The 12,505-nt window shown below is 63.3% G+C and overlaps 4 non-coding genes across 4 annotated transcripts; all 4 read left to right on the forward strand.

Annotated features, from left to right (window-relative positions):
• Window positions 1-289: 289 nt before the first annotated feature.
• LOC142873911 (5S ribosomal RNA) lies at window positions 290-408 on the forward strand. Its single transcript, XR_012921884.1, has one exon. It is a non-coding gene; the product is annotated as a 5S ribosomal RNA (ribosomal RNA).
• A 3,769-nt stretch (window positions 409-4,177) lies between these two features.
• On the forward strand, window positions 4,178-4,296 carry LOC142873913 (5S ribosomal RNA). Its single transcript, XR_012921886.1, has one exon. It is a non-coding gene; the product is annotated as a 5S ribosomal RNA (ribosomal RNA).
• A 3,764-nt stretch (window positions 4,297-8,060) lies between these two features.
• On the forward strand, window positions 8,061-8,179 carry LOC142873914 (5S ribosomal RNA). The gene has a single exon (XR_012921887.1). It is a non-coding gene; the product is annotated as a 5S ribosomal RNA (ribosomal RNA).
• A 3,771-nt stretch (window positions 8,180-11,950) lies between these two features.
• LOC142873915 (5S ribosomal RNA) lies at window positions 11,951-12,069 on the forward strand. The gene has a single exon (XR_012921888.1). It is a non-coding gene; the product is annotated as a 5S ribosomal RNA (ribosomal RNA).
• The last annotated feature ends 436 nt before the right edge of the window (window positions 12,070-12,505 follow it).

Consider the following 12,505-nt stretch of genomic DNA (forward strand, 5'->3'; position numbering starts at 1 on the left):
GAGGCCGGGCGAGGAGACGAGGGGGGCTGGGAGGGCTCCACCTTGGCGAGTCCAGCCGTGGAGGCGCATCTTGTGTGAGTGTGAGTGAGTGTGAGTGTGTGTGTGTGTGTATAGAGAGACAGCCCCCCACCCCGCCCCGCCCCGCCCCGCCCATCACCCCCGTCCCTGGGAGCCCGCGGGACCCGGCCGGCCCGGCCCCGCCCGGCGCGGGGCCTGGGGCGGGAGGCGGCGGCGGGGAAGCCCAGAGAGGCTCGGCTTCTCGAGCGGGGCAGGGGCGCCCTCCGCCGCCGTCTAGGGCCACACCACCCTGAACGCCCCCGATCTCGTCTGGTCTCGGAAGCTAAGCAGGGTCGGGCCTGGTTAGTACTTGGATGGGAGACCGCCTGGGAATACCGGGTGCCACAGGCTGCTGCTTTTTTTTTTTTTTTTCTTGCCTCTTGTTCTGTCCCCTTTCTTGGAGCGAGGCGGCGGCCCGGGGTGGGGGTCACCCCCACCCTCAGCGCCCGCGCGGTGCCTGGCGCCCCAGCCCGCACCGTGGGGCCTCCTCTTGTCCCAAGCCGCGACACCGCCGCCACGCGGCAGCATGCGTGGCATCTGGACTGTCAGGTCTCAGACCAAAGGTCTGCTCTGTGGGAACCGACACACTGGAGGAAACCTTGAGAGTCTGAGAGGGGAGGGAGTTCCAGAAGAAGGCCAGGATGTCATTTTGAGGGAGTATGTGACCAGAACTCGTCCCGTTGCTTTTGGGGTTCTATGGGCTACACGCAGGAATCTTTGGTGGTGGCACCTGATGTTGGGGGATCCGGAGTCACACCCAGACCTGCTCCACAGGCCTCCTTTTACTTTTCTCTTCGGATTCATTATTTTTAAAAAGTGTCTCTTACCTCTAGGATTGCATTTTCTTTTCTCTCTCTTTTCAAGCAGATGATGGGAGTACAAGTATTCAGGTGACATGTGTTGCCCGTGCCGCCCTCCCCCCTGTGTTCTTTTTTTTTTTTTTTTGAGACAGAGTCTCGTTTTGCTGCCCAGGCTAGAGTGAGTGCCATGGCGTCAGCCTAGCTCACAGCAACCTCAATCTCCGGGCTCAAGCAATCCTGCTGCCTCAGCCTCCCGAGTAGTTGGGACTACAGGCATGCACCACCACGCCCGGCTGTGTTTTTTTATATATATTAGTTGGCCAATTAATTTCTTTCTATTTTTAGTAGAGACGGGGTCTCGCTCTTGCTCAGGCTGGTTTCGAACTCCTGACCTGGAGCAATCCGCCCGCCTCGGCCTCCCAGAGAGCTAGGATTACAGGCGTGAGCCACCGCGCCCGGCCCCCCCTGTGTTCTTATTCATATACCTCTCATGTTGTTCCAGCGTATTGTGGGGGTACCAATGTTAAGGTCGGGTGCCTTGCCCTCTCCAAGCCTCCCCCCTCGGGTCAGAGCTTCAAGTGCGCCCATCCCCCAGTCGGTGCGCACCCACCCCATGCCTAATGGATGTGTATGCCCCTCCCCTCCCCCCACCCGCCCGCCCGACACCCACCCGATGAAGGTGATTCCTCTCTGTCCACTTAGGCGTCCATCCGTTCGTACCAATTTGCTGGTGAGCGCGCTCACGTGGTGCTCGTGTGTCCATTCTTGGGATACTTGGCTTCCTGGAACGGGTTCCAGCTCTGGCCAGGAGAACACGAGAGGCGCCCTCTCACCGCTGCTCCTCACAGCCGAATGGCACTCCGTGGTGTCCACGAGCCACATTTTATTGATGCACTCCTGGATGGATGGGCACTCGGGTCGCTTCCACGTCTTTGGGATTGTGAATTGTGCCCTAACTGTAACCCTAACCCTTACCCAGCCCGTCTCCTCTGCCCCTGCCTGACGCACTCCTCCCCGGCCAGGCCCGTCACTGTCCTGGGCCCCCGCCTGACCGGCTCCTCCCCGCCCGGCCGGTCACCGTCCTCTGCCCCTGCCTGACACGCTCCTTCCCGCCCGGCCTCTCACCGTCCTCGGCCCCTGCCTGACCGGCTCCTCCGTCGCCTGGGCCTTCCAAGGGCTTGGTGTGGACGCTGCTTCCAGGAAGCCCTCCAGAAACCCGGCAGCAGGGTGGCCGCAGCAGTCTCCAGCAGCCGTCCCTAAGTCGCGTGAGTGCGGGGGACGTGCCCCCGCTGTGCCGCGGGGGCCCAGCCTGGTGTCTTCCCTGAGGCCCTGCGGCTGCCGGCTGGGCTGCCGCTCCCCGCAAGGGGAGAGCCGCGGAGGTGGGGACCGCCTCCTGATGGGGACGTACACGCAGCTCTCCACGTCGGATTCCGGGGCTCTCTGTCCTGCCCGAAGGCCCAGCTGGCCTGCGGGTCCTTAGAGTGGCAAAAACCTCCGAAAACTGAGACTGAGGGTCCGGTGGGTGTCTGCACTTTTGTGCTGGGCACCCCAGGGAGGCCCGGGGGCTGGCTGGACAACGTGGTCTGCTGGGCGGGGGGGGGGGGGGGGTTGGAGGAGCAACTGATGCCCTTTGCACTTTGGGTAGCAAGAGTCTGAGGTGTCTCTGAGCCCTGTGCCCTGTGGGGGCGGGGCGGGGGGGAGGAGGAGGAGGAGGAGGAGGAGGTGGGAAGGGCCGGGGCCTGCAGTCCTGTTCCCGGGGTGGCACGGCAAGTGGCTTCTTCCACAGGCTGCTTGGCCTGGGCTCCCTGCACCTGGGCCTTTGGAGGACCGGCCCTGTGCTTGCCAACACTTCCTGCAGGGACCCAGAGCTGGGAGGTGGCATCTCTCAGCCCTGGGTCGGGCAGAGCCCCAGCGGGCCATGCCCACAACCTCTCTCAGCACCGGTCCCCCAGAAGGCTCCTTTGGGACCAGGATTCTCTTGCGGTGACTCTTTAAGGTCTGGCCCCTGGATGGAGGGGCACCAGGAGTAGAGGAGCAGGAAGGGGAAGGGGGTGGCCATGCGAGGGGACACTTTGAGGCCAAGTCCCAGCTTCAGCCTGATCCTCCTGGGAACCCCGCTCTGAGACAAGGAGCCGGGCTTCGCATTCCCACAGCAGCCAGTCGTGGGCTGAGGACACCTGGGGCGTTGGGAACTCCCTGGCTTCTCCTTGGTTTAACATCTAGAGCTGCTTGTGAATCGCGCCGCCACACACACCCGAGTGCAGGTGTCTTCCGCACAGACTGCGGGCCTCGCTCTTCTGAATGCCGCTAGCTCGCCACCCACCCACGGGTGAACCTGGTCAGGGTGCTTTCTCTCGGGGGCAGACTCTTTTCCGGGCGGGCTACCGGTGTCTCTGTTTGCTCGTTTCTTTCTTCCATTTCGGGAAAGTCTTCCTTGCTGGGTGTGGAAATCTCCTATGCCTTCCCTCGCCTATTCTGTCAGCTTTAAAATTCTCCTTCAGTTGCCACCCTCACAGATGGATTAGGAAACTCTTTCCGGTGCACTCATTAGTGAAATGACCTCCAGGAAGCTGGAATCCAATATCTAATAGCTGATTTTTAGCGAGTCCACACGCCAGGGTGGTCGGGGTCCAAAGCAGCCCCGGCCAGGCCCAGGCCCCTTGGACTGGGCCACAGGAGGACACGGAGGAGGGTCCCGGCCCCCACGAAGCGGTGCCGGCAGTTCTCCACGGGCTTGGGCGTTTTCCAGAGGTAGGAGATGGAGGGGACTGATTTCTTCAGCGCCCCCCAAACCACGCCACCCCACCCCACCCATGGGACACATCCCCAGAGAGAGACGCCCCATACACTGGCTGTGCCCCAGCCCTGGCCCGGGGGAATAGGCGGCAGCCCACCCACAGGGCGAGGGGGGGGCGCAGCTGAAAGGGGTTGTGGGGGAGGGCGGCCCCTGGCTGGGGTCAAAGGGCGAGCGTCCCGCGCGTGCGCAGTCAGCGGCAGCGACGCGCTGGGGGTGGGCAGCGGGTAGGTGAAGGAGGCCGGGCGAGGAGACGAGGGGGGCTGGGAGGGCTCCACCTTGGCGAGTCCAGCCGTGGAGGCGCATCTTGTGTGAGTGTGAGTGAGTGTGAGTGTGTGTGTGTGTGTATAGAGAGACAGCCCCCCACCCCGCCCCGCCCCGCCCCGCCCATCACCCCCGTCCCTGGGAGCCCGCGGGACCCGGCCGGCCCGGCCCCGCCCGGCGCGGGGCCTGGGGCGGGAGGCGGCGGCGGGGAAGCCCAGAGAGGCTCGGCTTCTCGAGCGGGGCAGGGGCGCCCTCCGCCGCCGTCTAGGGCCACACCACCCTGAACGCCCCCGATCTCGTCTGGTCTCGGAAGCTAAGCAGGGTCGGGCCTGGTTAGTACTTGGATGGGAGACCGCCTGGGAATACCGGGTGCCACAGGCTGCTGCTTTTTTTTTTTTTTTTCTTGCCTCTTGTTCTGTCCCCTTTCTTGGAGCGAGGCGGCGGCCCGGGGTGGGGGTCACCCCCACCCTCAGCGCCCGCGCGGTGCCTGGCGCCCCAGCCCGCACCGTGGGGCCTCCTCTTGTCCCAAGCCGCGACACCGCCGCCACGCGGCAGCATGCGTGGCATCTGGACTGTCAGGTCTCAGACCAAAGGTCTGCTCTGTGGGAACCGACACGCTGGAGGAAACCTTGAGAGTCTGAGAGGGGAGGGAGTTCCAGAAGAAGGCCAGGATGTCATTTTGAGGGAGTATGTGACCAGAACTCGTCCCGTTGCTTTTGGGGTTCTATGGGCTACACGCAGGAATCTTTGGTGGTGGCACCTGATGTTGGGGGATCCGGAGTCACACCCAGACCTGCTCCACAGGCCTCCTTTTACTTTTCTCTTCGGATTCATTATTTTTAAAAAGTGTCTCTTACCTCTAGGATTGCATTTTCTTTTCTCTCTCTTTTCAAGCAGATGATGGGAGTACAAGTATTCAGGTGACATGTGTTGCCCGTGCCGCCCTCCCCCCTGTGTTCTTTTTTTTTTTTTTTTGAGACAGAGTCTCGTTTTGCTGCCCAGGCTAGAGTGAGTGCCATGGCGTCAGCCTAGCTCACAGCAACCTCAATCTCCGGGCTCAAGCAATCCTGCTGCCTCAGCCTCCCGAGTAGTTGGGACTACAGGCATGCACCACCACGCCCGGCTGTGTTTTTTTATATATATTAGTTGGCCAATTAATTTCTTTCTATTTTTAGTAGAGACGGGGTCTCGCTCTTGCTCAGGCTGGTTTCGAACTCCTGACCTGGAGCAATCCGCCCGCCTCGGCCTCCCAGAGAGCTAGGATTACAGGCGTGAGCCACCGCGCCCGGCCCCCCCTGTGTTCTTATTCATATACCTCTCATGTTGTTCCAGCGTATTGTGGGGGTACCAATGTTAAGGTCGGGTGCCTTGCCCTCTCCAAGCCTCCCCCCTCGGGTCAGAGCTTCAAGTGCGCCCATCCCCCAGTCGGTGCGCACCCACCCCATGCCTAATGGATGTGTATGCCCCTCCCCTCCCCCCACCCGCCCGCCCGACACCCACCCGATGAAGGTGATTCCTCTCTGTCCACTTAGGCGTCCATCCGTTCGTACCAATTTGCTGGTGAGCGTGCTCACGTGGTGCTCGTGTGTCCATTCTTGGGATACTTGGCTTCCTGGAACGGGTTCCAGCTCTGGCCAGGAGAACACGAGAGGCGCCCTCTCACCGCTGCTCCTCACAGCCGAATGGCACTCCGTGGTGTCCACGAGCCACATTTTATTGATGCACTCCTGGATGGATGGGCACTCGGGTCGCTTCCACGTCTTTGGGATTGTGAATTGTGCCCTAACTGTAACCCTAACCCTTACCCAGCCCGTCTCCTCTGCCCCTGCCTGACGCACTCCTCCCCGGCCAGGCCCGTCACTGTCCTGGGCCCCCGCCTGACCGGCTCCTCCCCGCCCGGCCGGTCACCGTCCTCTGCCCCTGCCTGACACGCTCCTTCCCGCCCGGCCTCTCACCGTCCTCGGCCCCTGCCTGACCGGCTCCTCCGTCGCCTGGGCCTTCCAAGGGCTTGGTGTGGACGCTGCTTCCAGGAAGCCCTCCGGAAACCCGGCAGCAGGGTGGCCGCAGCAGTCTCCAGCAGCCGTCCCTAAGTCGCGTGAGTGCGGGGGACGTGCCCCCGCTGTGCCGCGGGGGCCCAGCCTGGTGTCTTCCCTGAGGCCCTGCGGCTGCCGGCTGGGCTGCCGCTCCCCGCAAGGGGAGAGCCGCGGAGGTGGGGACCGCCTCCTGATGGGGACGTACACGCAGCTCTCCACGTCGGATTCCGGGGCTCTCTGTCCTGCCCGAAGGCCCAGCTGGCCTGCGGGTCCTTAGAGTGGCAAAAACCTCCGAAAACTGAGACTGAGGGTCCGGTGGGTGTCTGCACTTTTGTGCTGGGCACCCCAGGGAGGCCCGGGGGCTGGCTGGACAACGTGGTCTGCTGGGCGGGGGGGGGGGGGGGGGGGTTGGAGGAGCAACTGATGCCCTTTGCACTTTGGGTAGCAAGAGTCTGAGGTGTCTCTGAGCCCTGTGCCCTGTGGGGGCGGGGCGGGGGGGAGGAGGAGGAGGAGGAGGAGGAGGTGGGAAGGGCCGGGGCCTGCAGTCCTGTTCCCGGGGTGGCACGGCAAGTGGCTTCTTCCACAGGCTGCTTGGCCTGGGCTCCCTGCACCTGGGCCTTTGGAGGACCGGCCCTGTGCTTGCCAACACTTCCTGCAGGGACCCAGAGCTGGGAGGTGGCATCTCTCAGCCCTGGGTCGGGCAGAGCCCCAGCGGGCCATGCCCACAACCTCTCTCAGCACCGGTCCCCCAGAAGGCTCCTTTGGGACCAGGATTCTCTTGCGGTGACTCTTTAAGGTCTGGCCCCTGGATGGAGGGGCACCAGGAGTAGAGGAGCAGGAAGGGGAAGGGGGTGGCCATGCGAGGGGACACTTTGAGGCCAAGTCCCAGCTTCAGCCTGATCCTCCTGGGAACCCCGCTCTGAGACAAGGAGCCGGGCTTCGCATTCCCACAGCAGCCAGTCGTGGGCTGAGGACACCTGGGGCGTTGGGAACTCCCTGGCTTCTCCTCATTAGTTTAACATCTAGAGCTGCTTGGGAATCGCGCCGCCACACACACCCGAGTGCAGGTGTCTTCCGCACAGACTGCGGGCCTCGCTCTTCTGAATGCCGCTAGCTCGCCACCCACCCACGGGTGAACCTGGTCAGGGTGCTTTCTCTCAGGGGCAGACTCTTTTCCGGGCGGGCTACCGGTGTCTCTGTTTGCTCGTTTCTTTCTTCCATTTCGGGAAAGTCTTCCTTGCTGGGTGTGGAAATCTCCTATGCCTTCCCTCGCCTATTCTGTCAGCTTTAAAATTCTCCTTCAGTTGCCACCCTCACAGATGGATTAGGAAACTCTTTCCGGTGCACTCATTAGTGAAATGACCTCCAGGAAGCTGGAATCCAATATCTAATGGCCGATTTTTAGCGAGTCCACACGCCAGGGTGGTCGGGGTCCAAAGCAGCCCCGGCCAGGCCCAGGCCCCTTGGACTGGGCCACAGGAGGACACGGAGGAGGGTCCCGGCCCCCACGAAGCGGTGCCGGCAGTTCTCCACGGGCTTGGGCGTTTTCCAGAGGTAGGAGATGGAGGGGACTGATTTCTTCAGCGCCCCCCAAACCACGCCACCCCACCCCACCCATGGGACACATCCCCAGAGAGACACGCCCCATACACTGGCTGTGCCCCAGCCCTGGCCCGGGGGAATAGGCGGCAGCCCACCCACAGGGCGAGGGGGGGCGCAGCTGAAAGGGGTTGTGGGGGAGGGCGGCCCCTGGCTGGGGTCAAAGGGCGAGCGTCCCGCGCGTGCGCAGTCAGCGGCAGCGACGCGCTGGGGGTGGGCAGCGGGTAGGTGAAGGAGGCCGGGCGAGGAGACGAGGGGGGCTGGGAGGGCTCCACCTTGGCGAGTCCAGCCGTGGAGGCGCATCTTGTGTGAGTGTGAGTGAGTGTGAGTGTGTGTGTGTGTGTATAGAGAGACAGCCCCCCGCCCCGCCCCGCCCATCACCCCCGTCCCTGGCAGCCCGCGGGACCCGGCCGGCCCGGCCCCGCCCGGCGCGGGGCCTGGGGCGGGAGGCGGCGGCGGGGAAGCGCAGAGAGGCTCGGCTTCTCGAGCGGGGCAGGGGCGCCCTCCGCCGCCGTCTAGGGCCACACCACCCTGAACGCCCCCGATCTCGTCTGGTCTCGGAAGCTAAGCAGGGTCGGGCCTGGTTAGTACTTGGATGGGAGACCGCCTGGGAATACCGGGTGCCACAGGCTGCTGCTTTTTTTTTTTTTTTTTTTCTTGCCTCTTGTTCTGTCCCCTTTCTGGGAGCGAGGCGGCGGCCCGGGGTGGGGGTCACCCCCACCCTCAGCGCCCGCGCGGTGCCTGGCGCCCCAGCCCGCACCGTGGGGCCTCCTCTTGTCCCAAGCCGCGACACCGCCGCCACGCGGCAGCATGCGTGGCATCTGGACTGTCAGGTCTCAGACCAAAGGTCTGCTCTGTGGGAACCGACACGCTGGAGGAAACCTTGAGAGTCTGAGAGGGGAGGGAGTTCCAGAAGAAGGCCAGGATGTCATTTTGAGGGAGTATGTGACCAGAACTCGTCCCGTTGCTTTTGGGGTTCTATGGGCTACACGCAGGAATCTTTGGTGGTGGCACCTGATGTTGGGGGATCCGGAGTCACACCCAGACCTGCTCCACAGGCCTCCTTTTACTTTTCTCTTCGGATTCATTATTTTTAAAAAGTGTCTCTTACCTCTAGGATTGCATTTTCTTTTCTCTCTCTTTTCAAGCAGATGATGGGAGTACAAGTATTCAGGTGACATGTGTTGCCCGTGCCGCCCTCCCCCCTGTGTTCTTTTTTTTTTTTTTTTGAGACAGAGTCTCGTTTTGCTGCCCAGGCTAGAGTGAGTGCCATGGCGTCAGCCTAGCTCACAGCAACCTCAATCTCCGGGCTCAAGCAATCCTGCTGCCTCAGCCTCCCGAGTAGTTGGGACTACAGGCATGCACCACCACGCCCGGCTGTGTTTTTCTATATATATTAGTTGGCCAATTAATTTCTTTCTATTTTTAGTAGAGACGGGGTCTCGCTCTTGCTCAGGCTGGTTTCGAACTCCTGACCTGGAGCAATCCGCCCGCCTCGGCCTCCCAGAGAGCTAGGATTACAGGCGTGAGCCACCGCGCCCGGCCCCCCCTGTGTTCTTATTCATATACCTCTCATGTTGTTCCAGCGTATTGTGGGGGTACCAATGTTAAGGTCGGGTGCCTTGCCCTCTCCAAGCCTCCCCCCTCGGGTCAGAGCTTCAAGTGCGCCCATCCCCCAGTCGGTGCGCACCCACCCCATGCCTAATGGATGTGTATGCCCCTCCCCTCCCCCCACCCGCCCGCCCGACACCCACCCGATGAAGGTGATTCCTCTCTGTCCACTTAGGCGTCCATCCGTTCGTACCAATTTGCTGGTGAGCGCGCTCACGTGGTGCTCGTGTGTCCATTCTTGGGATACTTGGCTTCCTGGAACGGGTTCCAGCTCTGGCCAGGAGAACACGAGAGGCGCCCTCTCACCGCTGCTCCTCACAGCCGAATGGCACTCCGTGGTGTCCACGCGCCACATTTTATTGATGCACTCCTGGATGGATGGGCACTCGGGTCGCTTCCACGTCTTTGGGATTGTGAATTGTGCCCTAACTGTAACCCTAACCCTTACCCAGCCCGTCTCCTCTGCCCCTGCCTGACGCACTCCTCCCCGGCCAGGCCCGTCACTGTCCTGGGCCCCCGCCTGACCGGCTCCTCCCCGCCCGGCCGGTCACCGTCCTCTGCCCCTGCCTGACACGCTCCTTCCCGCCCGGCCTCTCACCGTCCTCGGCCCCTGCCTGACCGGCTCCTCCGTCGCCTGGGCCTTCCAAGGGCTTGGTGTGGACGCTGCTTCCAGGAAGCCCTCCAGAAACCCGGCAGCAGGGTGGCCGCAGCAGTCTCCAGCAGCCGTCCCTAAGTCGCGTGAGTGCGGGGGACGTGCCCCCGCTGTGCCGCGGGGGCCCAGCCTGGTGTCTTCCCTGAGGCCCTGCGGCTGCCGGCTGGGCTGCCGCTCCCCGCAAGGGGAGAGCCGCGGAGGTGGGGACCGCCTCCTGATGGGGACGTACACGCAGCTCTCCACGTCGGATTCCGGGGCTCTCTGTCCTGCCCGAAGGCCCAGCTGGCCTGCGGGTCCTTAGAGTGGCAAAAACCTCCGAAAACTGAGACTGAGGGTCCGGTGGGTGTCTGCACTTTTGTGCTGGGCACCCCAGGGAGGCCCGGGGGCTGGCTGGACAACGTGGTCTGCTGGGCGGGGGGGGGGGGGGTTGGAGGAGCAACTGATGCCCTTTGCACTTTGGGTAGCAAGAGTCTGAGGTGTCTCTGAGCCCTGTGCCCTGTGGGGGCGGGGCGGGGGGGGAGGAGGAGGAGGAGGAGGAGGAGGTGGGAAGGGCCGGGGCCTGCAGTCCTGTTCCCGGGGTGGCACGGCAAGTGGCTTCTTCCACAGGCTGCTTGGCCTGGGCTCCCTGCACCTGGGCCTTTGGAGGACCGGCCCTGTGCTTGCCAACACTTCCTGCAGGGACCCAGAGCTGGGAGGTGGCATCTCTCAGCCCTGGGTCGGGCAGAGCCCCAGCGGGCCATGCCCACAACCTCTCTCAGCACCGGTCCCCCAGAAGGCTCCTTTGGGACCAGGATTCTCTTGCGGTGACTCTTTAAGGTCTGGCCCCTGGATGGAGGGGCACCAGGAGTAGAGGAGCAGGAAGGGGAAGGGGGTGGCCATGCGAGGGGACACTTTGAGGCCAAGTCCCAGCTTCAGCCTGATCCTCCTGGGAACCCCGCTCTGAGACAAGGAGCCGGGCTTCGCATTCCCACAGCAGCCAGTCGTGGGCTGAGGACACCTGGGGCGTTGGGAACTCCCTGGCTTCTCCTTGGTTTAACATCTAGAGCTGCTTGGGAATCGCGCCGCCACACACACCCGAGTGCAGGTGTCTTCCGCACAGACTGCGGGCCTCGCTCTTCTGAATGCCGCTAGCTCGCCACCCACCCACGGGTGAACCTGGTCAGGGTGCTTTCTCTCGGGGGCAGACTCTTTTCCGGGCGGGCTACCGGTGTCTCTGTTTGCTCGTTTCTTTCTTCCATTTCGGGAAAGTCTTCCTTGCTGGGTGTGGAAATCTCCTATGCCTTCCCTCGCCTATTCTGTCAGCTTTAAAATTCTCCTTCAGTTGCCACCCTCACAGATGGATTAGGAAACTCTTTCCGGTGCACTCATTAGTGAAATGACCTCCAGGAAGCTGGAATCCAATATCTAATAGCTGATTTTTAGCGAGTCCACACGCCAGGGTGGTCGGGGTCCAAAGCAGCCCCGGCCAGGCCCAGGCCCCTTGGACTGGGCCACAGGAGGACACGGAGGAGGGTCCCGGCCCCCACGAAGCGGTGCCGGCAGTTCTCCACGGGCTTGGGCGTTTTCCAGAGGTAGGAGATGGAGGGGACTGATTTCTTCAGCGCCCCCCAAACCACGCCACCCCACCCCACCCATGGGACACATCCCCAGAGAGAGACGCCCCATACACTGGCTGTGCCCCAGCCCTGGCCCGGGGGAATAGGCGGCAGCCCACCCACAGGGCGAGGGGGGGGCGCAGCTGAAAGGGGTTGTGGGGGAGGGCGGCCCCTGGCTGGGGTCAAAGGGCGAGCGTCCCGCGCGTGCGCAGTCAGCGGCAGCGACGCGCTGGGGGTGGGCAGCGGGTAGGTGAAGGAGGCCGGGCGAGGAGACGAGGGGGGCTGGGAGGGCTCCACCTTGGCGAGTCCAGCCGTGGAGGCGCATCTTGTGTGAGTGTGAGTGAGTGTGAGTGTGTGTGTGTGTGTATAGAGAGACAGCCCCCCACCCCGCCCCGCCCCGCCCCGCCCATCACCCCCGTCCCTGGGAGCCCGCGGGACCCGGCCGGCCCGGCCCCGCCCGGCGCGGGGCCTGGGGCGGGAGGCGGCGGCGGGGAAGCCCAGAGAGGCTCGGCTTCTCGAGCGGGGCAGGGGCGCCCTCCGCCGCCGTCTAGGGCCACACCACCCTGAACGCCCCCGATCTCGTCTGGTCTCGGAAGCTAAGCAGGGTCGGGCCTGGTTAGTACTTGGATGGGAGACCGCCTGGGAATACCGGGTGCCACAGGCTGCTGCTTTTTTTTTTTTTTTTCTTGCCTCTTGTTCTGTCCCCTTTCTTGGAGCGAGGCGGCGGCCCGGGGTGGGGGTCACCCCCACCCTCAGCGCCCGCGCGGTGCCTGGCGCCCCAGCCCGCACCGTGGGGCCTCCTCTTGTCCCAAGCCGCGACACCGCCGCCACGCGGCAGCATGCGTGGCATCTGGACTGTCAGGTCTCAGACCAAAGGTCTGCTCTGTGGGAACCGACACACTGGAGGAAACCTTGAGAGTCTGAGAGGGGAGGGAGTTCCAGAAGAAGGCCAGGATGTCATTTTGAGGGAGTATGTGACCAGAACTCGTCCCGTTGCTTTTGGGGTTCTATGGGCTACACGCAGGAATCTTTGGTGGTGGCACCTGATGTTGGGGGATCCGGAGTCACACCCAGACCTGCTCCACAGGCCTCCTTTTACT

This window comes from Microcebus murinus, chromosome 11, assembly GCF_040939455.1.
Source record: "Microcebus murinus isolate Inina chromosome 11, M.murinus_Inina_mat1.0, whole genome shotgun sequence".
Classification (NCBI taxonomy): Eukaryota; Metazoa; Chordata; class Mammalia; order Primates; family Cheirogaleidae; genus Microcebus; species Microcebus murinus.